Source organism: Phalangium opilio, unplaced genomic scaffold, assembly GCF_054372755.1.
Source record: "Phalangium opilio isolate 3A_F unplaced genomic scaffold, DU_Popi_V2 ptg000090l_1, whole genome shotgun sequence".
Lineage (NCBI taxonomy): Eukaryota > Metazoa > Arthropoda > Arachnida > Opiliones > Phalangiidae > Phalangium > Phalangium opilio.
Genome location: NW_028324195.1, coordinates 4,443,960 through 4,462,296, shown reverse-complemented (window position 1 = coordinate 4,462,296; position 18,337 = coordinate 4,443,960). Strand labels below are relative to the sequence as shown.

The 18,337-nt window shown below is 41.6% G+C and overlaps 43 non-coding genes across 43 annotated transcripts; all 43 read right to left on the bottom strand.

Annotated features, from left to right (window-relative positions):
* Positions 1-54: 54 nt before the first annotated feature.
* Positions 55-138, bottom strand: TRNAL-UAA (transfer RNA leucine (anticodon UAA)). The gene has a single exon. It is a non-coding gene; the product is annotated as a tRNA-Leu (tRNA).
* Positions 139-291: 153 nt separating this feature from the next.
* TRNAL-UAA (transfer RNA leucine (anticodon UAA)) lies at positions 292-375 on the bottom strand. The gene has a single exon. It is a non-coding gene; the product is annotated as a tRNA-Leu (tRNA).
* Positions 376-528: 153 nt separating this feature from the next.
* On the bottom strand, positions 529-612 carry TRNAL-UAA (transfer RNA leucine (anticodon UAA)). Its single transcript has one exon. It is a non-coding gene; the product is annotated as a tRNA-Leu (tRNA).
* Positions 613-1,002: 390 nt separating this feature from the next.
* On the bottom strand, positions 1,003-1,086 carry TRNAL-UAA (transfer RNA leucine (anticodon UAA)). Its single transcript has one exon. It is a non-coding gene; the product is annotated as a tRNA-Leu (tRNA).
* A 147-nt stretch (positions 1,087-1,233) lies between these two features.
* Positions 1,234-1,317, bottom strand: TRNAL-UAA (transfer RNA leucine (anticodon UAA)). Its single transcript has one exon. It is a non-coding gene; the product is annotated as a tRNA-Leu (tRNA).
* Positions 1,318-1,470: 153 nt separating this feature from the next.
* On the bottom strand, positions 1,471-1,554 carry TRNAL-UAA (transfer RNA leucine (anticodon UAA)). The gene has a single exon. It is a non-coding gene; the product is annotated as a tRNA-Leu (tRNA).
* Positions 1,555-1,944: 390 nt separating this feature from the next.
* On the bottom strand, positions 1,945-2,028 carry TRNAL-UAA (transfer RNA leucine (anticodon UAA)). The gene has a single exon. It is a non-coding gene; the product is annotated as a tRNA-Leu (tRNA).
* A 147-nt stretch (positions 2,029-2,175) lies between these two features.
* Positions 2,176-2,259, bottom strand: TRNAL-UAA (transfer RNA leucine (anticodon UAA)). The gene has a single exon. It is a non-coding gene; the product is annotated as a tRNA-Leu (tRNA).
* Positions 2,260-2,412: 153 nt separating this feature from the next.
* On the bottom strand, positions 2,413-2,496 carry TRNAL-UAA (transfer RNA leucine (anticodon UAA)). Its single transcript has one exon. It is a non-coding gene; the product is annotated as a tRNA-Leu (tRNA).
* A 153-nt stretch (positions 2,497-2,649) lies between these two features.
* On the bottom strand, positions 2,650-2,733 carry TRNAL-UAA (transfer RNA leucine (anticodon UAA)). The gene has a single exon. It is a non-coding gene; the product is annotated as a tRNA-Leu (tRNA).
* Positions 2,734-2,886: 153 nt separating this feature from the next.
* Positions 2,887-2,970, bottom strand: TRNAL-UAA (transfer RNA leucine (anticodon UAA)). The gene has a single exon. It is a non-coding gene; the product is annotated as a tRNA-Leu (tRNA).
* Positions 2,971-3,123: 153 nt separating this feature from the next.
* Positions 3,124-3,207, bottom strand: TRNAL-UAA (transfer RNA leucine (anticodon UAA)). The gene has a single exon. It is a non-coding gene; the product is annotated as a tRNA-Leu (tRNA).
* Positions 3,208-3,360: 153 nt separating this feature from the next.
* TRNAL-UAA (transfer RNA leucine (anticodon UAA)) lies at positions 3,361-3,444 on the bottom strand. Its single transcript has one exon. It is a non-coding gene; the product is annotated as a tRNA-Leu (tRNA).
* Positions 3,445-3,597: 153 nt separating this feature from the next.
* Positions 3,598-3,681, bottom strand: TRNAL-UAA (transfer RNA leucine (anticodon UAA)). The gene has a single exon. It is a non-coding gene; the product is annotated as a tRNA-Leu (tRNA).
* Positions 3,682-3,834: 153 nt separating this feature from the next.
* On the bottom strand, positions 3,835-3,918 carry TRNAL-UAA (transfer RNA leucine (anticodon UAA)). The gene has a single exon. It is a non-coding gene; the product is annotated as a tRNA-Leu (tRNA).
* A 390-nt stretch (positions 3,919-4,308) lies between these two features.
* On the bottom strand, positions 4,309-4,392 carry TRNAL-UAA (transfer RNA leucine (anticodon UAA)). The gene has a single exon. It is a non-coding gene; the product is annotated as a tRNA-Leu (tRNA).
* A 153-nt stretch (positions 4,393-4,545) lies between these two features.
* TRNAL-UAA (transfer RNA leucine (anticodon UAA)) lies at positions 4,546-4,629 on the bottom strand. Its single transcript has one exon. It is a non-coding gene; the product is annotated as a tRNA-Leu (tRNA).
* Positions 4,630-4,782: 153 nt separating this feature from the next.
* TRNAL-UAA (transfer RNA leucine (anticodon UAA)) lies at positions 4,783-4,866 on the bottom strand. Its single transcript has one exon. It is a non-coding gene; the product is annotated as a tRNA-Leu (tRNA).
* A 153-nt stretch (positions 4,867-5,019) lies between these two features.
* TRNAL-UAA (transfer RNA leucine (anticodon UAA)) lies at positions 5,020-5,103 on the bottom strand. Its single transcript has one exon. It is a non-coding gene; the product is annotated as a tRNA-Leu (tRNA).
* Positions 5,104-5,256: 153 nt separating this feature from the next.
* Positions 5,257-5,340, bottom strand: TRNAL-UAA (transfer RNA leucine (anticodon UAA)). Its single transcript has one exon. It is a non-coding gene; the product is annotated as a tRNA-Leu (tRNA).
* A 153-nt stretch (positions 5,341-5,493) lies between these two features.
* On the bottom strand, positions 5,494-5,577 carry TRNAL-UAA (transfer RNA leucine (anticodon UAA)). Its single transcript has one exon. It is a non-coding gene; the product is annotated as a tRNA-Leu (tRNA).
* Positions 5,578-5,730: 153 nt separating this feature from the next.
* TRNAL-UAA (transfer RNA leucine (anticodon UAA)) lies at positions 5,731-5,814 on the bottom strand. The gene has a single exon. It is a non-coding gene; the product is annotated as a tRNA-Leu (tRNA).
* Positions 5,815-6,204: 390 nt separating this feature from the next.
* TRNAL-UAA (transfer RNA leucine (anticodon UAA)) lies at positions 6,205-6,288 on the bottom strand. Its single transcript has one exon. It is a non-coding gene; the product is annotated as a tRNA-Leu (tRNA).
* A 153-nt stretch (positions 6,289-6,441) lies between these two features.
* On the bottom strand, positions 6,442-6,525 carry TRNAL-UAA (transfer RNA leucine (anticodon UAA)). The gene has a single exon. It is a non-coding gene; the product is annotated as a tRNA-Leu (tRNA).
* A 153-nt stretch (positions 6,526-6,678) lies between these two features.
* On the bottom strand, positions 6,679-6,762 carry TRNAL-UAA (transfer RNA leucine (anticodon UAA)). Its single transcript has one exon. It is a non-coding gene; the product is annotated as a tRNA-Leu (tRNA).
* A 390-nt stretch (positions 6,763-7,152) lies between these two features.
* Positions 7,153-7,236, bottom strand: TRNAL-UAA (transfer RNA leucine (anticodon UAA)). The gene has a single exon. It is a non-coding gene; the product is annotated as a tRNA-Leu (tRNA).
* A 627-nt stretch (positions 7,237-7,863) lies between these two features.
* On the bottom strand, positions 7,864-7,947 carry TRNAL-UAA (transfer RNA leucine (anticodon UAA)). The gene has a single exon. It is a non-coding gene; the product is annotated as a tRNA-Leu (tRNA).
* Positions 7,948-8,337: 390 nt separating this feature from the next.
* Positions 8,338-8,421, bottom strand: TRNAL-UAA (transfer RNA leucine (anticodon UAA)). The gene has a single exon. It is a non-coding gene; the product is annotated as a tRNA-Leu (tRNA).
* Positions 8,422-8,811: 390 nt separating this feature from the next.
* Positions 8,812-8,895, bottom strand: TRNAL-UAA (transfer RNA leucine (anticodon UAA)). The gene has a single exon. It is a non-coding gene; the product is annotated as a tRNA-Leu (tRNA).
* Positions 8,896-9,285: 390 nt separating this feature from the next.
* Positions 9,286-9,369, bottom strand: TRNAL-UAA (transfer RNA leucine (anticodon UAA)). The gene has a single exon. It is a non-coding gene; the product is annotated as a tRNA-Leu (tRNA).
* Positions 9,370-9,759: 390 nt separating this feature from the next.
* On the bottom strand, positions 9,760-9,843 carry TRNAL-UAA (transfer RNA leucine (anticodon UAA)). The gene has a single exon. It is a non-coding gene; the product is annotated as a tRNA-Leu (tRNA).
* Positions 9,844-10,944: 1,101 nt separating this feature from the next.
* On the bottom strand, positions 10,945-11,028 carry TRNAL-UAA (transfer RNA leucine (anticodon UAA)). The gene has a single exon. It is a non-coding gene; the product is annotated as a tRNA-Leu (tRNA).
* Positions 11,029-11,892: 864 nt separating this feature from the next.
* On the bottom strand, positions 11,893-11,976 carry TRNAL-UAA (transfer RNA leucine (anticodon UAA)). The gene has a single exon. It is a non-coding gene; the product is annotated as a tRNA-Leu (tRNA).
* Positions 11,977-12,129: 153 nt separating this feature from the next.
* On the bottom strand, positions 12,130-12,213 carry TRNAL-UAA (transfer RNA leucine (anticodon UAA)). The gene has a single exon. It is a non-coding gene; the product is annotated as a tRNA-Leu (tRNA).
* Positions 12,214-12,603: 390 nt separating this feature from the next.
* TRNAL-UAA (transfer RNA leucine (anticodon UAA)) lies at positions 12,604-12,687 on the bottom strand. Its single transcript has one exon. It is a non-coding gene; the product is annotated as a tRNA-Leu (tRNA).
* A 627-nt stretch (positions 12,688-13,314) lies between these two features.
* Positions 13,315-13,398, bottom strand: TRNAL-UAA (transfer RNA leucine (anticodon UAA)). Its single transcript has one exon. It is a non-coding gene; the product is annotated as a tRNA-Leu (tRNA).
* A 1,991-nt stretch (positions 13,399-15,389) lies between these two features.
* TRNAL-UAA (transfer RNA leucine (anticodon UAA)) lies at positions 15,390-15,473 on the bottom strand. Its single transcript has one exon. It is a non-coding gene; the product is annotated as a tRNA-Leu (tRNA).
* A 153-nt stretch (positions 15,474-15,626) lies between these two features.
* TRNAL-UAA (transfer RNA leucine (anticodon UAA)) lies at positions 15,627-15,710 on the bottom strand. The gene has a single exon. It is a non-coding gene; the product is annotated as a tRNA-Leu (tRNA).
* A 390-nt stretch (positions 15,711-16,100) lies between these two features.
* On the bottom strand, positions 16,101-16,184 carry TRNAL-UAA (transfer RNA leucine (anticodon UAA)). The gene has a single exon. It is a non-coding gene; the product is annotated as a tRNA-Leu (tRNA).
* Positions 16,185-16,574: 390 nt separating this feature from the next.
* On the bottom strand, positions 16,575-16,658 carry TRNAL-UAA (transfer RNA leucine (anticodon UAA)). The gene has a single exon. It is a non-coding gene; the product is annotated as a tRNA-Leu (tRNA).
* A 153-nt stretch (positions 16,659-16,811) lies between these two features.
* TRNAL-UAA (transfer RNA leucine (anticodon UAA)) lies at positions 16,812-16,895 on the bottom strand. The gene has a single exon. It is a non-coding gene; the product is annotated as a tRNA-Leu (tRNA).
* Positions 16,896-17,285: 390 nt separating this feature from the next.
* Positions 17,286-17,369, bottom strand: TRNAL-UAA (transfer RNA leucine (anticodon UAA)). Its single transcript has one exon. It is a non-coding gene; the product is annotated as a tRNA-Leu (tRNA).
* Positions 17,370-17,996: 627 nt separating this feature from the next.
* On the bottom strand, positions 17,997-18,080 carry TRNAL-UAA (transfer RNA leucine (anticodon UAA)). The gene has a single exon. It is a non-coding gene; the product is annotated as a tRNA-Leu (tRNA).
* Positions 18,081-18,337: the final 257 nt, after the last annotated feature.

Here is an 18,337-nt window from a genome sequence, read left to right as displayed (position 1 = left end):
TAGAAAAGCCTTTCCTGAGTATGAGATACAAGTTATTAAAATGAAACAAATCGTTGTCAGAAGTGGGGTTCGAACCCACGCCCTCATACGAGGATCAGAGCTTAAATCTGACGCCTTAGACCACTCGGCCATCCTGACACGCTTTTAAATGATTTCCTTGAAAATGAAGCTATAGTACAACACCGAAATACCTCCCGTATCATCATGCCACATAAAGTCACTCACTTGTTGCCATACTAGAAAAGCCTTTCCTGAGTATGAGATACAAGTTATTAAAACGAAACAAATCGTTGTCAGAAGTGGGGTTCGAACCCACGCCCTCATACGAGGATCAGAGCTTAAATCTGACGCCTAAGACCACTCGGCCATCCTGACACGCTTTTAAACGATTTCCTTGAAAATGAAGCTATAGTACAACACCAAAATACCTCCAGTATCTCTATGCCACATAAAGCCACTCACTTGTTGCCATACTAGAAAAGCCTTTCCTGAGTATGAGATACAAGTTATTAAAATGAAACAAATCGTTGTCAGAAGTGGGGTTCGAACCCACGCCCTCATACGAGGATCAGAGCTTAAATCTGACGCCTTAGACCACTCGGCCATCCTGACACGCTTTTAAATGATTTCCTTGAAAATGAAGCTATAGTACAACACCAAAATACCTCCCGTATCTCTATGCCACATAAAGCCACTCACTTGTTGCCATACTAGAAAAGCCTTTCCTGAGTATGAGATACAAGTTATTAAAATGAAACAAATCGTTGTCAGAAGTGGGGTTCGAACCCACGCCCTCATACGAGGATCAGAGCTTAAATCTGACGCTTAAGACCACTCGGCCATCCTGACACGCCTTTAAACGATTTCCTTGAAAATGAAGCTATAGTACAACACCAAAATACCTCCAGTATCTCTATGCCACATAAAGCCACTCACTTGTTGCCATACTAGAAAAGCCTTTCCTGAGTGTGAGATACAAGTTATTAAAATGAAACAAATCGTTGTCAGAAGTGGGGTTCGAACCCACGCCCTCATACGAGGATCAGAGCTTAAACCTGACGCCTTAGACCACTCGGCCATCCTGACACGCTTTTAAATGATTTCCTTGAAAATGAAGCTATAGTACAACACCGAAATACCTCCCTATCTCTATGTAAAGCCACTCACTTGTTGCCATACTAGAAAAGCCTTTCCTGAGTATGAGATACAAGTTATTAAAGCGAAACAAATCGTTGTCAGAAGTGGGGTTCGAACCCACGCCCTCATACGAGGATCAGAGCTTAAATCTGACGCCTAAGACCACTCGGCCATCCTGACACGCTTTTAAACGATTTCCTTGAAAATGAAGCTATAGTACAACACCAAAATACCTCCAGTATCTCTATGCCACATAAAGCCACTCACTTGTTGCCATACTAGAAAAGCCTTTCCTGAGTATGAGATACAAGTTATTAAAATGAAACAAATCGTTGTCAGAAGTGGGGTTCGAACCCACGCCCTCATACGAGGATCAGAGCTTAAATCTGACGCCTTAGACCACTCGGCCATCCTGACACGCTTTTAAATGATTTCCTTGAAAATGAAGCTATAGTACAACACCAAAATACCTCCCGTATCTCTATGCCACATAAAGCCACTCACTTGTTGCCATACTAGAAAAGCCTTTCCTGAGTATGAGATACAAGTTATTAAAATGAAACAAATCGTTGTCAGAAGTGGGGTTCGAACCCACGCCCTCATACGAGGATCAGAGCTTAAATCTGACGCTTAAGACCACTCGGCCATCCTGACACGCCTTTAAACGATTTCCTTGAAAATGAAGCTATAGTACAACACCAAAATACCTCCAGTATCTCTATGCCACATAAAGCCACTCACTTGTTGCCATACTAGAAAAGCCTTTCCTGAGTATGAGATACAAGTTGTTAAAATGAAACAAATCGTTGTCAGAAGTGGGGTTCGAACCCACGCCCTCATACGAGGATCAGAGCTTAAACCTGACGCCTTAGACCACTCGGCCATCCTGACACGCTTTTAAATGATTTCCTTGAAAATGAAGCTATAGTACAACACCGAAATACCTCCCTATCTCTATGTAAAGCCACTCACTTGTTGCCATACTAGAAAAGCCTTTCCTGAGTATGAGATACAAGTTATTAAAGCGAAACAAATCGTTGTCAGAAGTGGGGTTCGAACCCACGCCCTCATACGAGGATCAGAGCTTAAATCTGACGCCTAAGACCACTCGGCCATCCTGACACGCTTTTAAACGATTTCCTTGAAAATGAAGCTATAGTACAACACCAAAATACCTCCAGTATCTCTATGCCACATAAAGCCACTCACTTGTTGCCATACTAGAAAAGCCTTTCCTGAGTATGAGATACAAGTTATTAAAATGAAACAAATCGTTGTCAGAAGTGGGGTTCGAACCCACGCCCTCATACGAGGATCAGAGCTTAAATCTGACGCCTTAGACCACTCGGCCATCCTGACACGCTTTTAAATGATTTCCTTGAAAATGAAGCTATAGTACAACACCAAAATACCTCCCGTATCTCTATGCAACATAAAGCCACTCACTTGTTGCCATACTAGAAAAGCCTTTCCTGAGTATGAGATACAAGTTATTAAAATGAAACAAATCGTTGTCAGAAGTGGGGTTCGAACCCACGCCCTCATACGAGGATCAGAGCTTAAATCTGACGCCTTAGACCACTCGGCCATCCTGACACGCTTTTAAACGTTTTCCTTGAAAATGAAGCTATAGTACAACACCAAAATACCTCTCGTATCTCTATGCCACATAAACCCACTCACTTGTTGCCATACTAGAAAAGCCTTTCCTGAGTATGAGATACAAGTTATTAAAATGAAACAAATCGTTGTCAGAAGTGGGGTTCGAACCCACGCCCTCATACGAGGATCAGAGCTTAAATCTGACGCCTAAGACCACTCGGCCATCCTGACACGCTTTTAAACGATTTCCTTGAAAATGAAGCTATAGTACAACACCAAAATACCTCCAGTATCTCTATGCCACATAAAGCCACTCACTTGTTGCCATACTAGAAAAGCCTTTCCTGAGTATGAGATACAAGTTATTAAAATGAAACAAATCGTTGTCAGAAGTGGGATTCGAACCCACGCCCTCATACGAGGATCAGAGCTTAAATCTGACGCCTTAGACCACTCGGCCATCCTGACACGCTTTTAAATGATTTCCTTGAAAATGAAGCTATAGTACAACACCAAAATACCTCCCGTATCTCTATGCCACATAAAGCCACTCACTTGTTGCCATACTAGAAAAGCCTTTCCTGAGTATGAGATACAAGTTATTAAAACGAAACAAATCGTTGTCAGAAGTGGGGTTCGAACCCACGCCCTCATACGAGGATCAGAGCTTAAATCTGACGCCTTAGACCACTCGGCCATCCTGACACGCTTTTAAACGTTTTCCTTGAAAATGAAGCTATAGTACAACACCAAAATACCTCCCGTATCTCTATGCCACATAAAGCCACTCACTTGTTGCCATACTAGAAAAGCCTTTCCTGAGTATGAGATACAAGTTATTAAAACGAAACAAATCGTTGTCAGAAGTGGGGTTCGAACCCACGCCCTCATACGAGGATCAGAGCTTAAATCTGACGCCTTAGACCACTCGGCCATCCTGACACGCTTTTAAACGTTTTCCTTGAAAATGAAGCTATACAACAACACCAAAATACCTCCCGTATCTCTATGCCACATAAAGCCACTCACTTGTTGCCATACTAGAAAAGCCTTTCCTGAGTATGAGATACAAGTTATTAAAACGAAACAAATCGTTGTCAGAAGTGGGGTTTGAACCCACGCCCTCATACGAGGATCAGAGCTTAAATCTGACGCCTTAGACCACTCGGCCATCCTGACACGCTTTTAAACGTTTTCCTTGAAAATGAAGCTATAGTACAACACCAAAATACCTCTCGTATCTCTAAGCCACATAAACCCTGTCACTTGTTGCCATACTAGAAAAGCCTTTCCTGAGTATGAGATACAAGTTATTAAAATGAAACAAATCGTTGTCAGAAGTGGGGTTCGAACCCACGCCCTCATACGAGGATCAGAGCTTAAATCTTACGCCTTAGACCACTCGGCCATCCTGACACGATTTTAAACGTTTTCCTTGAAAATGAAGCTATAGTACAACACGAAAATACCTCTCGTATCTCTATGCCACATAAAGCCACTCACTTGTTGCCATTCTAGAGAAGCCTTTCCTGAGTATGAGATACAAGTTATTAAAATGAAACAAATCGTTGTCAGAAGTGGGGTTCGAAACCACGCCCTCATACGAGGATCAGAGCTTAAATCTGACGCCTTAGACCACTCGGCCATCCTGACACGCTTATAACCGATCTCCTTGAAAATGAAGCTATAGTACAACACCAAAATACCCCCCGTATCTCTATGCCACATAAAGCCACTCACTTGTTGCCCAACTAGAAAAGCCTTTCCTGAGTTTGAGATACAAGTTATTAAAATGAAACAAATCGTTGTCAGAAGTGGGGTTCAAACCCACACCCTCATATGAGGATCAGAGCTTAAATCTGACGCCTTAGACCACTCGGCCATCCTGACACGCTTTTAAACGTTTTCCTTGAAAATGAAGCTATAGTACAACACCAAAATACCTCTCGTATCTCTATGCCACATAAACCCACTCACTTGTTGCCATACTAGAAAAGCCTTTCCTGAGTATGAGATACAAGTTATTAAAATGAAACAAATCGTTGTCAGAAGTGGGGTTCGAACCCACGCCCTCATACGAGGATCAGAGCTTAAATCTGACGCCTTAGACCACTCGGCCATCCTGACACGCTATTAAACGTTTTCCTTGAAAATGAAGCTATAGTACAACACCAAAATACCTCTCGTATCTCTATGCCACATAAAGCCACTCACTTGTTGCCATACTAGAAAAGCCTTTCCTGAGTATGAGATACAAATTATTAATATGAAACAAAACGGTGTCAGAAGTGGGGTTCGAACCCACGCCCTCATACGAGGATCAGAGCTTAAATCTGACGCCTTAGACCACTCGACCATCCTGACACGCTTTTTAATGTTTTCCTTGAAAATGAAGCTATAGTACAACACCAAAATATCGCTCGTATATCTATGCTTCATAAAGCCACTCACTTGTTGCCGTTCTAGAGAAGCCTTTCCTGAGTATGAGATACAAGTTATTAAAATGAAACAAATTGTTGTCAGAAGTGGGGTTCGAAACCACGCCCTCATACGAGGATCAGAGCTTAAATCTGACGCCTTAGACCACTCGGCCATCCTGACACGCTTTTAAACGTTTTCCTTGAAAATGAAGCTATAGTACAACACGAAAATACCTCTCGTATCTCTATGCCACAGAAAGCCACTCACTTGTTGCCATTCTAGAGAAGCCTTTCCTGAGTATGAGATAGAAGTTATTAAAATGAAACAAATCGCTGTCAGAAGTGGGGTTCGAACCCACGCCCTCATACGAGGATCAGAGCTTAAATCTGACGCCTTAGACCACTCGGCTATCCTGACACGCTTTTAAACGTTTTCCTTGAAAATGAAGCTATAGTACAACACCAAAATACCTCTCGTATCTCTATGCCACATAAAGCCACTCACTTGTTGCCATACTAGAAAAGCCTTTCCTGAGTATGAGATACAAATTATTAATATGAAACAAAACGGTGTCAGAAGTGGGGTTCGAACCCACGCCCTCATACGAGGATCAGAGCTTAAATCTGACGCCTTAGACCACTCGACCATCCTGACACGCTTTTTAATGTTTTCCTTGAAAATGAAGCTATAGTACAACACCAAAATATCGCTCGTATATCTATGCTTCATAAAGCCACTCACTTGTTGCCGTTCTAGAGAAGCCTTTCCTGAGTATGAGATACAAGTTATTAAAATGAAACAAATCGTTGTCAATAGTGGGGTTCGAAACCACGCCCTCATACGAGGATCAGAGCTTAAATCTGACGCCTTAGACCACTCGGCCATCCTGACACGCTTTTAAACGTTTTCCTTGAAAATGAAGCTATAGTACAACACAAAAATACCTGTCGCATCTCTATGCCACATAAAGCCACTCACTTGTTGCCATTCTAGAGAAGCCTTTCCTGAGTATGAGATACAAGTTATTAAAATGAAACAAACCGTTGTCAGAAGTGGGGTTCGAAACCACGCCCTCATACGAGGATCAGATCTTAAATCTGACGCCTTAGACCACTCGGCCATCCTGACACGCTTATAAACGATCTACTTGAAAATGAAGCTATAGTACAACACCAAAATACCTCTCGCCTCTCTATGCCACATAAAGCCACTCATTTGTTGCCATTCTAGAGAAGCCTTTCCTGAGTATGAGATACAAGTTATTAAAATGAAACAAATCGTTGTCAGAAGTGGGGTTCGAACCCACGCCCTCATACGAGGATCAGAGCTTAAATCTGACGCCTTAGACCACTCGGCCATCCTGACACGCTTTTAAACGTTTTCCTTGAAAATGAAGCTATAGTACAACACCAAAATACCTCTCGTATCTCTATGCCACATAAAGCCACTCACTTGTTGCCATTCTAGAGAAGCCTTTCCTGAGTATGAGATACAAGTTATTAAAATGAAACAAATCGTTGTCAGAAGTGGGGTTCGAAACCACGCCCTCATACGAGGATCAGAGCTTAAATCTGACGCCTTAGACCACTCGGCCATCCTGACACGCTTTTAAACGATTTCCTTGAAAATGAAGCTATAGTACAACACGAAAATACCTCTCGTATCTCTATGCCACATAAAGCCACTCACTTGTTGCCATTCTAGAGAAGCCTTTCATGAGTATGAGATAAAAGTTATTAAAATGAAACAAATCGTTGTCAGAAGTGGGGTTCGAAACCACGCCCTCATACGAGGATCAGAGCTTAAATCTGACGCCTTAGACCACTCGGTCATCCTGACACGCTTATAAACGATCTCTTTGAAAATGAAGCTATAGTACAACACCAAAATACCTCTCGTATCTCTATGCCACATAAAGCCACTCACTTGTTGCCATTCTAGAGAAGCCTTTCCTGAGTATGAGATACAAGTTATTAGAATGAAACAAATCGTTGTCAGAAGTGGGGTTCGAACCCACGCCCTCATACGAGGATCAGAGCTTAAATCTGACGCCTTAGACCACTCGGCCATCCTGACACGCTTTTAAACGTTTTCCTTGAAAATGAAGCTATAGTACAACACCAAAATACCTCTCGTATCTCTAAGCCACATAAACCCACTCACTTGTCGCCATACTAGAAAAGCCTTTCCTGAGTATGAGATACAAGTTATTAAAATGAAACAAATCGTTCTCAGAAGTGGGGTTCGAACCCACGCCCTCATACGAGGATCAGAGCTTAAATCTTACGCCTTAGACCACTCGGCCATCCTGACACTATTTTAAACGTTTTCTTTGAAAATGAAGCTTGAGTACAACACGAAAATACCTCTCGTATCTCTATGCCACATAAAGCCACTCACTTGTTGCCATACTAGAAAAGCCTTTCCTGAGTATGAGATACAAATTATTAATATGAAACAAATCGTTGTCAGAAGTGGGGTTCGAACCCACGCCCTCATACGAGGATCAGAGCTTAAATCTTACGCCTTAGACCACTCGGCCATCCTGACACGATTTTAAACGTTTTCCTTGAAAATGAAGCTATAGTACAACACGAAAATACCTCTCGTATCTCTATGCCACATAAAGCCACTCACTTGTTGCCATTCTAGAGAAGCCTTTCCTGAGTATGAGATACAAGTTATTAAAATGAAACAAATCGTTGTCAGAAGTGGGGTTCGAAACCACGCCCTCATACGAGGATCAGAGCTTAAATCTGACGCCTTAGACCACTCGGCCATCCTGACACGCTTTTAAACGATTTCCTTGAAAATGAAGCTATAGTACAACACGAAAATACCTCTCGTATCTCTATGCCACATAAAGCCACTCACTTGTTGCCATTCTAGAGAAGCCTTTCATGAGTATGAGATAAAAGTTATTAAAATGAAACAAATCGTTGTCAGAAGTGGGGTTCGAAACCACGCCCTCATACGAGGATCAGAGCTTAAATCTGACGCCTTAGACCACTCGGTCATCCTGACACGCTTATAAACGATCTCTTTGAAAATGAAGCTATAGTACAACACCAAAATACCTCTCGTATCTCTATGCCACATAAAGCCACTCACTTGTTGCCATTCTAGAGAAGCCTTTCCTGAGTATGAGATACAAGTTATTAGAATGAAACAAATCGTTGTCAGAAGTGGGGTTCGAACCCACGCCCTCATACGAGGATCAGAGCTTAAATCTGACGCCTTAGACCACTCGGCCATCCTGACACGCTTTTAAACGTTTTCCTTGAAAATGAAGCTATAGTACAACACCAAAATACCTCTCGTATCTCTAAGCCACATAAACCCACTCACTTGTCGCCATACTAGAAAAGCCTTTCCTGAGTATGAGATACAAGTTATTAAAATGAAACAAATCGTTCTCAGAAGTGGGGTTCGAACCCACGCCCTCATACGAGGATCAGAGCTTAAATCTTACGCCTTAGACCACTCGGCCATCCTGACACTATTTTAAACGTTTTCTTTGAAAATGAAGCTTTAGTACAACACGAAAATACCTCTCGTATCTCTATGCCACATAAAGCCACTCACTTGTTGCCATTCTAGAGAAGCCTTTCCTGAGTATGAGATACAAGTTATTAAAATGAAACAAATCGTTGTCAGAAGTGGGGTTCGAAACCACGCCCTCATACGAGGATCAGAGCTTAAATCTGACGCCTTAGACCACTCGGCCATCCTGACACGCTTTTAAACGATTTCCTTGAAAATGAAGCTATAGTACAACACGAAAGTACCTCTCGTATATCTATGCCACATAAAGCCACTCACTTGTTGCCATTCTAGAGAAGCCTTTCATGAGTATGAGATAAAAGTTATTAAAATGAAACAAATCGTTGTCAGAAGTGGGGTTCGAAACCACGCCCTCATACGAGGATCAGAGCTTAAATCTGACGCCTTAGACCACTCGGTCATCCTGACACGCTTATAAACGATCTCTTTGAAAATGAAGCTATAGTACAACACCAAAATACCTCTCGTATCTCTATGCCACATAAAGCCACTCACTTGTTGCCATTCTAGAGAAGCCTTTCCTGAGTATGAGATACAAGTTATTAGAATGAAACAAATCGTTGTCAGAAGTGGGGTTCGAACCCACGCCCTCATACGAGGATCAGAGCTTAAATCTGACGCCTTAGACCACTCGGCCATCCTGACACGCTGTTAAACGTTTTCCTTGAAAATGAAGCTATAGTACAACACCAAAATACCTCTCGTATCTCTAAGCCACATAAACCCACTCACTTGTCGCCATACTAGAAAAGCCTTTCCTGAGTATGAGATACAAGTTATTAAAATGAAACAAATCGTTCTCAGAAGTGGGGTTCGAACCCACGCCCTCATACGAGGATCAGAGCTTAAATCTTACGCCTTAGACCACTCGGCCATCCTGACACTATTTTAAACGTTTTCTTTGAAAATGAAGCTTTAGTACAACACGAAAATACCTCTCGTATCTCTATGCCACATAAAGCCACTCACTTGTTGCCATTCTAGAGAAGCCTTTCCTGAGTATGAGATACAAGTTATTAAAATGAAACAAATCGTTGTCAGAAGTGGGGTTCGAAACCACGCCCTCATACGAGGATCAGAGCTTAAATCTGACGCCTTAGACCACTCGGCCATCCTGACACGCTTTTAAACGATTTCCTTGAAAATGAAGCTATAGTACAACACGAAAGTACCTCTCGTATATCTATGCCACATAAAGCCACTCACTTGTTGCCATTCTAGAGAAGCCTTTCATGAGTATGAGATAAAAGTTATTAAAATGAAACAAATCGTTGTCAGAAGTGGGGTTCGAAACCACGCCCTCATACGAGAATCAGAGCTTAAATCTGACGCCTTAGACCACTCGGCCATCCTGACACGCTTATAAACGATCTCCTTGAAAATGAAGCTATAGTACAACACCAAAATACCTCTCGCATCTCTATGCCACATAAAGCCACTCATTTGTTGCCATACTAGAGAAGCCTTTCCTGAATATGAGATACAAGTTATTAAAATGAAACAAATCGTTGTCAGAAGTGGGGTTCGAACCCACGCCCTCATACGAGGATCAGAGCTTAAATCTTACGCCTTAGACCACTCGGCCATCCTGACACGATTTTAAACGTTTTCCTTGAAAATGAAGCTATAGTACAACACGAAAATACCTCTCGTATCTCTATGCCACATAAAGCCACTCACTTGTTGCCATTCTAGAGAAGCCTTTCCTGAGTATGAGATACAAGTTATTAAAATGAAACAAATCGTTGTCAGAAGTGGGGTTCGAAACCACGCCCTCATACGAGGATCAGAGCTTAAATCTGACGCATTAGACCACTCGGCCATCCTGACACGCTTATAAACGATCTCCTTGAAAATGAAGCTATAGTACAACACCAAAATACCTCTCGTATCTCTAAGCCACATAAACCCACTCACTTGTTGCCATACTAGAAAAGTCTATCCTGAGTATGAGATACAAGTTATTAAAATGAAACAAATCGTTGTCAGAAGTGGGGTTCGAACACACGCCCTCATACGAGGATCAGAGCTTAAATCTTACGCCTTAGACCACTCGGCCATCCTGACACGATTTTAAACGTTTTCCTTGAAAATGAAGCTATAGTACAACACGAAAATACCTCTCGTATCTCTATGCCACATATAGCCACTCACTTGTTGCCATTCTAGAGAAGCCTTTCCTGAGTATGAGATACAAGTTATTAAAATGAAACAAATCGTTGTCAGAAGTGGGGTTCGAAACCACGCCCTCATACGAGGATCAGAGCTTAAATCTGACGCCTTAGACCACTCGGCCATCCTGACACGCTTATAAACGATCTCCTTGAAAATGAAGCTATAGTACAACACCAAAATACCTCTCGTATCTCTATGCCACATAAAGCCACTCATTTGTTGCCATACTAGAGAAGCCTTTCCTGAGTATGAGATACAAGTTATTAGAATGAAACAAATCGTTGTCAGAAGTGGGGTTCGAACCCACGCCCTCATACGAGGATCAGAGCTTAAATCTGACGTCTTAGACCACTCGGCCATCCTGAAACGCTCTTAAACGTTTTCCTTGAAAATGAAGCTATAGTACAACACCAAAATACCTCTCGTATCTCTAAGCCACATAAACCCACTCACTTGTTGCCATACTAGAAAAGCCTTTCCTGAGTATGAGATACAAGTTATTAAAATGAAACAAATCGTTGTCAGAAGTGGGTTTCGAACCCACGCCCTCATACGAGGATCAGAGCTTAAATCTTACGCCTTAGACCACTCGGCCATCCTGACACGATTTTAAACGTTTTCCTTGAAAATGAAGCTATAGTACAACACGAAAATACCTCTCGTATCTCTATGCCACATAAAACCACTCACTTGTTGCCATTCTAGAGAAGCCTTTCCTGAGTATGAGATACAAGTTATTAAAATGAAACAAATCGTTGTCAGAAGTGGGGTTCGAAACCACGCCCTCATACGAGGATCAGAGCTTAAATCTGACGCCTTAGACCACTCGGGCATCCTGACACGCTTATAAACGATCTCCTTGAAAATGAAGCTATAGTACAACACCAAAATACCTCTCGTATCTCTATGCCACATAAAGCCACTCGTTTGTTGCCATACTAGAGAAGCCTTTCCTGAGTATGAGATACAAATTATTAGAATGAAACAAATCGTTGTCAGAAGTGGGGTTCGAAACCACGCCCTCATACGAGGATCAGAGCTTAAATCTGACGCCTTAGACCACTCGGCCATCCTGACACGCTTATAAACGATCTCCTTGAAAATGAAGCTATAGTACAACACCAAAATACCTCTCGTATCTCTATGCCACATAAAGCCACTCGTTTGTTGCCATACTAGAGAAGCCTTTCCTGAGTATGAGATACAAGTTATTAGAATGAAACAAATCGTTGTCAGAAGTGGGGTTCGAACCCACGCCCTCATACGAGGATCAGAGCTTAAATCTGACGCCTTAGACCACTCGGCCATCCTGACACGCTTTTAAACGTTTTCCTTGAAAATGAAGCTATAGTACAACACCAAAATATCTCTCGTATCTCTAAGCCACATAAACCCACTCACTTGTTGCCATACTAGAAAAGCCTTTCCTGAGTATGAGATACAAGTTATTAAAATGAAACAAATCGTTGTCAGAAGTGGGGTTCGAACCCACGCCCTCATACGAGGATCAGAGCTTAAATCTTACGCCTTAGACCACTCGGCCATCCTGACACGATTTTAAACGTTTTCCTTGAAAATGAAGCTATAGTACAACACGAAAATACCTCTCGTATCTCTATGCCACATAAAGCCACTCACTTGTTGCCATTCTAGAGAAGCCTTTCCTGAGTATGAGATACATGTTATTAAAATGAAACAAATCGTTGTCAGAAGTGGGGTTCGAAACCACGCCCTCATACGAGGATCAGAGCTTAAATCTGACGCCTTAGACCACTCGGCCATCCTGACACGCTTATAAACGATCTCCTTGAAAATGAAGCTATAGTACAACACCAAAATACCTCTCGTATCTCTATGCCACATAAAGCCACTCGTTTGTTGCCATACTAGAGAAGCCTTTCCTGAGTATGAGATACAAGTTATTAGAATGAAACAAATCGTTGTCAGAAGTGGGGTTCGAACCCACGCCCTCATACGAGGATCAGAGCTTAAATCTTACGCCTTAGACCACTCGGCCATCCTGACACGATTTTAAACGTTTTCCTTGAAAATGAAGCTATAGTACAACACGAAAATACCTCTCGTATCTCTATGCCACATAAAGCCACTCACTTGTTGCCATTCTAGAGAAGCCTTTCCTGAGTATGAGATACAAGTTATTAAAATGAAACAAATCGTTGTCAGAAGTGGGGTTCGAAACCACGCCCTCATACGAGGATCAGAGCTTAAATCTGACGCATTAGACCACTCGGCCATCCTGACACGCTTATAAACGATCTCCTTGAAAATGAAGCTATTGTACAACACCAAAATACCTCTCGTATCTCTATGCCACATAAAGCCACTCGTTTGTTGCCATACTAGAGAAGCCTTTCCTGAGTATGAGATACAAGTTATTAGAATGAAACAAATCGTTGTCAGAAGTGGGGTTCGAACCCACGCCCTCATACGAGGATCAGAGCTTAAATCTGACGCCTTAGACCACTCGGCCATCCTGACACGCTTTTAAACGTTTTCCTTGAAAATGAAGCTATAGTACAACACCAAAATACCTCTCGTATCTCTAAGCCACATAAACCCACTCACTTGTTGCCATACTAGAAAAGTCTTTCCTGAGTATGAGATACAAGTTATTAAAATGAAACAAATCGTTGTCAGAAGTGGGGTTCGAACACACGCCCTCATACGAGGATCAGAGCTTAAATCTTACGCCTTAGACCACTCGGCCATCCTGACACGATTTTAAACGTTTTCCTTGAAAATGAAGCTATAGTACAACACGAAAATACCTCTCGTATCTCTATGCCACATAAAGCCACTCACTTGTTGCCATTCTAGAGAAGCCTTTCCTGAGTATGAGATCTCACCAAAAACATCTCTGTAAAAATATGCCAAGTTGTTTGGCCGTAAAAAGAAGTGAGATCTAAAATACGGCCAAGTTATTATCTCCAGGTGAACCAACATTTTATTCGACTTAAAACTTCTCAAGAATGTTTTTCTGACTTGGCCATTTGCATATCAAGGATTCGTTTAATTCCAGATATGGATCGAAATTAAAATATTAAATCAAATTGATTAAATATTCTTGATAAGCCTTTGTGGTTAAACTTGTAATTTCCGTTATTAACCTTCACGGGTGCAAAGAAGAAGGATGCAAGTTTGGAATGCTAATGGCCAAGTCAGAAAAACATTCTTGAGAAGTTTTAAGTCGAATAAAATGTTGGTTCACCTGGAGATAATAACTTGGCCGTATTTTAGATCTCACTTCTTTTTACGGCCAAACAACTTGGCATATTTTTACAGAGATGTTTTTGGTGAGATTTCACTCCTTTTTGTACGTGCATGTTCTTGTAGATTTATAGAAGTAGGATTATGAAGTGAAATAAACATTTGTACTTTTAGATTTTTATTTCTTCTTTCCAAGAGTTTTACTTGGCTTTGCCTTTTTCAACTTTTTTGCATTCAACTTTCTTTTTTTTCTCAGGCTGTGATAATTGTTAACCGTATTTCTATTCGAAAAACACAATATTGTGGCAAGTAACACTTTTAATCAACAGAATAGATTTAAGAAAAACTAAACGAATCAAAACACGCTTAGAACCATTTCAGACGAAATGAAATGGAAATGAGTAAAAAATTTAATTACTAAAACATTGTGTAAAAAACATAAATTTTGCAAAAATACGAAAGAATCATATTAGTAAAAAATATTAATATTAAAAGACGAAAAAATCAAATTATAATGTCCTATTACGAGGGGATATAAATTATAAAACCCCCATTTCAGGGGCTAACAGGGGAAAATTCCCGCTTTTGGGACTTTTTCCTTTCTTTGTATGCTAAGTCCTACTTGTATGCCAAATTTTATCATTCCCGCAACACCGGAAGTGCCCTAGAGGTTTAGATGATGACTCTAACTCTAAACCCCCATTTCAGGGGCTAAAAGGGGAAAACTCCCGCTTTTGGGACTTTTCCCTTTCTTTGTATGCTTAGTGGTACAAGTATGCCAAATTTCATCATTCTAGCACCACCGGAAATGCCCTAGAGGTTTAGATGATGACTCTAATTTTAAACCCCCATTTCAGGGGCTAAAAGGGGGAAACTCCCGCTTTTGGGACTTTTCCCTTTGCTTGTATGCTTAGTGGTACATGTATGCCAAATTTCATCATTCTAGCACCACCGGAAATGCCCTAGAGGTTTTGATGATGTGTCAGTCAGTCAGTCAGTCAGTCTCATAATGTGTCATTTTCACATAGGATTATCACAGAAACCAAATGAGTTAGAAAGCTGGAAGTTGGAGGACTTCCTAGGATTAACACTGTGCCCTTGAGGTGAAAATATGAGTGGTGTACTATTCCCCAGTACCGAGTTAAGAGGGGGTCAAAATGAGGCTGAAATGTTTCGGGTAAAGGATTGCTGGTAGTGCACGACAACTTGGCGGGTGCACTGCCGTGCACCCAGATACAAGTTATTAAAATGAAACAAATCGTTGTCAGAAGTGGGGTTCGAAACCACGCCCTCATACGAGGATCAGAGCTTAAATCTGACGCCTTAGACCACTCGGCCATCCTGACACGCTTATAAACGATCTCCTTGAAAATGAAGCTATAGTACAACACCAAAATACCTCTCGTATCTCTGTGCCACATAAAGCCACTCGTTTGTTGCCATACTAGAGAAGCCTTTCCTGAGTATGAGATACAAGTTATTAGAATGAAACAAATCGTTGTCAGAAGTGGGGTTCGAACCCACGCCCTCATACGAGGATCAGAGCTTAAATCTGACGCCTTAGACCACTCGGCCATCCTGACACGCTTTTAAACGTTTTCCTTGAAAATGAAGCTATAGTACAACACCAAAATACCTCTCGTATCTCTAAGCCACATAAACCCACTCACTTGTTGCCATACTAGAAAAGCCTTTCCTGAGTATGAGATACAAGTTAATAAAATGAAACAAATCGTTGTCAGAAGTGGGGTTCGAACCCACGCCCTCATACGAGGATCAGAGCTTAAATCTTACGCCTTAGACCACTCGGCCATCCTGACACTATCTTAAACGTTTTCCTTGAAAATGAAGCTATAGTACAACACCAAAATACCTCCCGTATCTCTATGCCACACAAAGCCACTCACTTGTTGCCATACTAGAAAAGCCTTTCCTGAGTATGATATACAAGTTATTAAAATGAAACAAATCGTTGTCAGAAGTGGGGTTCGAACCCACGCCCTCATACGAGGATCAGAGCTTAAATCTGACGCCTTAGACCACTCGGCCATCCTGACACGCTTTTAAACGTTTTCCTTGAAAATGAAGCTATAGTACAACACCAAAATACCTCTCGTATCTCTAAGCCACATAAACCCACTCACTTGTTGCCATACTAGAAAAGCCTTTCCTGAGTATGAGATACAAGTTATTAAAATGAAACAAATCGTTGTCAGAAGTGGGGTTCGAACCCACGCCCTCATACGAGGATCAGAGCTTAAATCTTACGCCTTAGACCACTCGCCCATCCTGACACGATTTTAAACGTTTTCCTTGAAAATGAAGCTATAGTACAACACGAAAATACCTCTCGTATCTCTATGCCACATAAAGCCACTCACTTGTTGCCATTCTAGAGAAGCCTTTCCTGAGTATGAGATACAAGTTATTAAAATGAAACAAATCGTTGTCAGAAGTGGGGTTCGAAACCACGCCCTCACACGAGGATCAGAGCTTAAATCTGACGCCTTAGACCACTCGGCCATCCTGACACGCTTATAAACGATCTCCTTGAAAATGAAGCTATAGTACAACACCAAAATACCTCTCGTATCTCTATGCCACATAAAGCCACTCGTTTGTTGCCATACTAGAGAAGCCTTTCCTGAGTATGAGATACAAGTTATTAGAATGAAACAAATCGTTGTCAGAAGTGGGGTTCGAACCCACGCCCTCATACGAGGATCAGAGCTTAAATCTGACGCCTTAGACCACTCGGCCATCCTGACACGCTTTTAAACGTTTTCCTTGAAAATGAAGCTATAGTACAACACCAAAATACCTCTCGTATCTCTAAGCCACATAAACCCACTCACTTGTTGCCATACTAGAAAAGCCTTTCCTGAGTATGAGATACAAGTTATTAAAATGAAACAAATCGTTGTCAGAAATGGGGTTCGAACCCACGCCCTCATACGAGGATCAGAGCTTAAATCTTACGCCTTAGACCACTCGGCCATCCTGACACGATTTTAAACGTTTTCCTTGAAAATGAAGCTATAGTACAACACGAAAATACCTCTCGTATCTCTATGCCACATAAAGCCACTCACTTGTTGCCATTCTAGAGAAGCCTTTCCTGAGTATGAGATACATGTTATTAAAATGAAACAAATCGTTGTCAGAAGTGGGGTTCGAAACCACGCCCTCATACGAGGATCAGAGCTTAAATCTGACGCCTTAGACCACTCGGCCATCCTGACACGCTTATAAACGATCTCCTTGAAAATGAAGCTATAGTACAACACCAAAATACCTCTCGTATCTCTATGCCACATAAAGCCACTCGTTTGTTGCCATACTAGAGAAGCCTTTCCTGAGTATGAGATACAAGTTATTAGAATGAAACAAATCGTTGTCAGAAGTGGGGTTCGAACCCACGCCCTCATACGAGGATCAGAGCTTAAATCTTACGCCTTAGACCACTCGGCCATCCTGACACGATTTTAAACGTTTTCCTTGAAAATGAAGCTATAGTACAACACGAAAATACCTCTCGTATCTCTATGCCACATAAAGCCACTCACTTGTTGCCATTCTAGAGAAGCCTTTCCTGAGTATGAGATACAAGTTATTAAAATGAAACAAATCGTTGTCAGAAGTGGGGTTCGAAACCACGCCCTCATACGAGGATCAGAGCTTAAATCTGACGCATTAGACCACTCGGCCATCCTGACACGCTTATAAACGATCTCCTTGAAAATCAAGCTATAGAACAACACCAAAATACCTCTCGTATCTCTATGCCACATAAAGCCACTCGTTTGTTGCCATACTAGAGAAGCCTTTCCTGAGTATGAGATACAAGTTATTAGAATGAAACAAATCGTTGTCAGAAGTGGGGTTCGAACCCACGCCCTCATACGAGGATCAGAGCTTAAATCTGACGCCTTAGACCACTCGGCCATCCTGACACGCTTTTAAACGTTTTCCTTGAAAATGAAGCTATAGTACAACACCAAAATACCTCTCGTATCTCTAAGCCACATAAACCCACTCACTTGTTGCCATACTAGAAAAGTCTTTCCTGAGTATGAGATACAAGTTATTAAAATGAAACAAATCGTTGTCAGAAGTGGGGTTCGAACACACGCCCTCATACGAGGATCAGAGCTTAAATCTTACGCCTTAGACCACTCGGCCATCCTGACACGATTTTAAACGTTTTCCT